Here is a 5,227-nt window from a genome sequence, read left to right as displayed (position 1 = left end):
TGACGTTAAAAATGCACGGTGCTTACAGACAGGGTTATGAGTTATGAGTTGGGTAGCGTAGCTGCTACTTCCCTTCTGCCCTCTGACCCCTCCTCCCCCCCAGCGAGGAGTTGTACAGCTTGACATACAACTAACTAGTTTACTAACTAGTTTGAAGACAACATTTGGGTCAATTTATGACTGACATTCGATTTTACTTCCGTATGTGCGTTGGTTCTCTGGCCTGGTACTTTGTCCTCTTTCTTCCAGTTAATAAGAGTTTAAACATGATGTCGCTTTTTGATCTTGGGATGTCGTCTCTTCCTGTCATTGTGAAGCAGAATTCACCAACATTGGATTGTTCACCCACTAACAGGGAGCATGAGCTGATTAGACCACCGTGAGACATATTAGTTTTACCCTACTGATGATGTGTTGTTGCAATAGAAATCCTAAGGCTGGTCAAATCTATTGATTCTTTAGATGTGACCCCACACACATGTAGACACATTCAGATGTCCTGAATTCAACAAGTCCTGTTTTGTACACAACCAGCAGAGTGTTTCCTTCTTTTAGTTGAGCAACAGAGCAGTGATTACTCTAACATTGTTAGTTTACTAAGGTACTTTTTTCTTCTCTGACGGTCTCTCTTTGCCCATCCCCAATGTCTTACCTTCAATTTGATTTAGCTCTGTCTGGGGAATTCACTTCCAGTAGAAGTTGAACTGAAGTGACCTCCTTTTGTCTTTAATGGGCCCACTTATATGCATTTAGCTCTTGGCTGTTGACTGTCACCCTGAAAGTCAACCCAGCATGTCAACATGAGTGGACTATGTCCGGGATACACAGTCCTAATGCTTGTCAGCATTTGGGTTTTTTTGAGATAGGAAATGTCTGTTTTTGACGGGAGTAACATTCTTAAGGTAGTTATGTTAAAAATAATGTTGATGTGATACAATGTGAAACCAGACTTTACAGCACAGCGACGTACAGTCAAGTTGTCCTTTAGGACTTGAGTCTTGCACTTGTTTACTGCTAATTGTTTGTACGTCTTGTGTGCTTCTCCTCTCCCTGTAGAGAGGAACTGGAGACACTAACAGGCAGACTGCGGCCACTAACCTAACAAGTCCATAAGCAGAAGCGGTTCGAAAACAGACCGGGACCTGCAGCTAAAACCACATTAAAGGTGTTAAAACATGACAGAATGGCTCTGTTTTAGCTTGTCCTGCACATATATATGGAAAAGCTTTTAAAGCAGTTGCTGTAGAGCATGTTATTCCTGAGATGCTAATTATTTTAGTTTGACAAATATCTCTCAGCTTAGAGCTGAATTGCCACACATTGCTCGAGAAATTATCATAATAAATACACACTCATAGACACAGATAAGCAGATAGCATCACTTATTCCACTTGAATCCACCAAAGGTTTCACTCATTTGCATGTTCAACTGCATTTTTTTTTTTATACCTTGCCAGAATCAAGCTATAAAATGTGCCTTCAAAGGGAGTTGAGGTTGTGGGGGCCTTGAATGATTAGCTAAATGGAGACTGTCTCAAAGACTCCCTTTAGACTCATAGCCCCGATCCATTTTTACTGCTTGCATAAAGATCTCTTCACCCATCAGAAACCCCACCAAAGCTTTACTTACAGGAGTGAAAATCAAGATCAATAGCAAGCAAAGAGCGTGTACACCTCTAACGAACTACGTGCAGTGTTACAATGTGCAGTGTTGTGTTTTTACCATGAGTGCTCTTACATAACAGCTTGTTGCCACTTTGAGTGCAATAATACTGTCAGAAACAGAGCATCTTCAAAAGAGCGAAGCGGCGAGACACAGCACCAACTGGAGCCACTCTTTACTTTAATTTGAATAATTCAGTGTAATATGCATAATGACTGGGCACACAGTATTTCTTGTAATAACATGCCAAAAGGCAATGAAATGAATTGAATCTGTGATCGTGTCTTACCTCACAAGCATAGCGTCTTGCTTTGTATTGGACTGATGCCAGTGACTTGAGGTCAGTGAATTTGGAAGGAGAGCATTTAAAGTTAATTTCCAGATGCTTACTGCTAATAACACATTAGACATTGTTTAATGTCTTATATCCTGTGTGTAGAATTGTGTTAGAGATGGGAAATAGTGTTTATCATGTTGAGATGAGAGAGCATATCTTTTGAACTCTCCTGGGGTTGTAAGCATGTTTTTATATGCTATGGAGGTGCTCTTCTTTCTCCTTCAATAGACTTATCGATCCAATCCTAATTATGTAAACATTTCAGTTTAGAAATAGTACTGTCACGACATTTCATTAGCATTAATTCAGTTTGCCCAGCTCAAGCCATCCTTATCATGGGATTCGAGGCCACATAAGACCCTGTCCAAATGAGCCAAAAGAATATTTTTTTTCTCTCCGGCTTTCTTAAAAATAAAAATCTGTCCGCACATCACTATGAACACGGCTCAGCACAATGTCATACATATAGCAGGCCATTAGTGGGCGCTGTGACTCACCAAACACACCAAAATGCAGAAAAAGACACGAAGAACACAGAATTGGAGAAGAAGGAGAATATTACTGCTCTTTTTAGGACTCCACAACTCCAACATATCGCCTTATTAAACCTAATAGCATCAGTAGTTTCTGCAACGTGACCTGGGGCCTTTAGTCCACCATCGTTGTGTTATTAAGTGACATCGTGAAGAGCGTTGCCGTCGTGGGAGGGGGGCGATGACATCTTTTTCCCCCAAATGTGCATCGTTGCTCGTCCACACCTCAAAGCCGACATTTTAGAATTTCCCCACTTCTCCCTACCCCCTTCTTTCATAAACAGAGAATTGTTCCGATAATATATCCTTTGAAGGAAATGCATAATTGTATTATATGATATATATACAACACGGTGCATTTGTAAAGCTGTAAAATGTTCCAGGTTGAGACTCCAGCATCAGTTGTATGGTCCTTTAGACGCACGCCTACAAATTTCTTTAGAGCAACTGTTCATATTTACTGTCCACCTCCAACAATGACATGCAATGTCTGTCCTTGGTCTGATGGCACGTCATCATCTACCATCTTTTCTGCCAATGACTTAGCTAAATGGCTTTGTTTGGTACCACCCATGATTTTTATAATGCTGTGCAGAGGAGTTGTGTGATTACACTGCCACTTGTCAAGAGAGGAAAATAGACTGACGAAAGAATAGACATGTGGGGGGGGGGGGGGGGTAATGCATTTCCTGAATCATCATCGTCAGCTAAGCTTACACACGTTGATATATTTTTAATCCCTCTGCCAAAATACAGAGAAAACAGATTACATTGGCGTTGTGTGTAACCTTTGCTCAACATACTGAAATGTGTGTGTTCCTGCTGGCCAGAGAGTGGACCCTGCATGTGTGAAGGTTTGGTAATCATCTTTTGCAGTATGTGTTCATGTTAAGTCAGTTTCTATTTATGTCCTGCCCCCCCCCCCCCCGTTGGGTTACGCCTCCCCCTTAAGACCGTCTCTGTGATGCGAGCATCCACGTCTGCTCAGCGTCACAGGACAGCCGCAGGGGAGGTGGAGGGAGGGAGAGAGCAAAAGGCCTCCAGAGAGAAAGGGATGATGAGGAGAATGATGAAAGGGGCTGGTGTTACAGAGAGTGGAGGAGACGGAGGAGGGAGTGATGGAGCATCGCTCCAAGAATGTCTCTTCTGGCCTTTTCTTGAGTCTCATTTTTCACACATGCATCAGTCCAAACTTAAATTGACCGAATCTCTTTCCCTTCTTCCTCGTTCCTCTGAACAATCAGCGGGTTCAACCTTCTTCTCCTCACAAACCTGTAGTGTCCATGTTGGCTCTGTGATGCTATGGCACTACTTGACATGCGACATGTCAACTCATTGATGCACAGAATGCCGGTGTATGTGAAGGGGAGTGAGGGAGTTGGGAGAGTTCATGCCTGCGGCAATCTTTTTCAGAAGCTCAGGCTGAGCTGCTTGAATATTCCGTACTGCTCACTTCACTCACAGCACTATTGGAAACGCACAATGAGACAAAGACAAAATCCAGAGAAGTGCCTCATACTGGTCACTCAAGAAAAGGAAAGCAGGATTTCACAATAAATTTGGACATTACATAAGTTATAAATATTTCCCAAGAATAATATCAGGATTCCATTTACAACAAGACTATTCTCTAGTTTCACATAGACAGATGATTCACTTGCATAATCTGGCTACATACTCAGTTCTATGATTCGCACTTTAAAAATAGATCTCATTGGCAATGGAAGACCCATTTAATGCTGCTTGCACCTTTAATTATTATTATTTTATTTTCTAGTATTGCATGAACTGCTGCATTTTTCATTTACTTTTTTAGTTGTTGTTGCTGTGATGCAAACAGGACGTTAAATGGGTCAACCTTGTGCAAGCTGCTTCTGATTAGGAACTCCTCCAGAGCATCTTCTGGTTTCCATGTGAACTCTTGAAAGACTACAGAGACTTCGTTGACCTTGTCTTCAACAAATTGACATTAATTCTACATGACTGTCATCATATTCCCCATTAGTTATGATGGATATTTTTTTAAAGATCTATCCTTGATTACTGACACCACACTCTATCAGAGCAGAGAAAACAACAAATTAACTGTCAGAAGTTTAGATAAAACAGTTTTACCCATTAAAGCTTAATGTCGTTTTAGTTATTTACACCTTATCTCAAACCCATGAGTCCAATTCTAAATTAATTTAAAGGTGTGATGACTCGTGATAACAGTTATGTTAATAATATACACTCAGTGCTGCACAATGAAACCTTCCTTACTGCATGTGTGTGTGTGTGTGTGTGTGTGTGTGTGTGTGAGATTGGTCAGACGCTGCAAACTCCGCCCCTTTCATGTGAAGGTGCACAGGTAGGTCTGGGTTGAACCAGAGAGTTGATAACCTGCCTGGTAGTGCCGCTGACCAGGATCCAGGATCAGTCCACCAGGAAACTGACCTGGATGTGTTGATAGCAGGTCGGAGGTCAGGCCTCTGCTGTCCAGCAGTTCAGCTCACTCATACAAACACAATCACACTTTTGTGTAGGATAACACAGGACACTTTGTGACCCAGAGTGCAGAAATATCAAAACAAATGTAAATGTTTTAGCAGCCTTGTTCGATCGATGGCCAATGTATTAGTGTATTAGTGTATTAGTGTGTTTGAGTGTTGGTGTGTTTGAGTGTTGGTGTGTTGGTGTGTGAGTGCTCGCATG

Source organism: Blennius ocellaris (assembly GCF_963422515.1).
Source record: "Blennius ocellaris genome assembly, chromosome: 12".
Taxonomy (NCBI): domain Eukaryota; kingdom Metazoa; phylum Chordata; class Actinopteri; order Blenniiformes; family Blenniidae; genus Blennius; species Blennius ocellaris.
The sequence above is the reverse complement of the archived record's forward strand: the minus strand, read 5'-3'. Positions refer to the sequence as shown.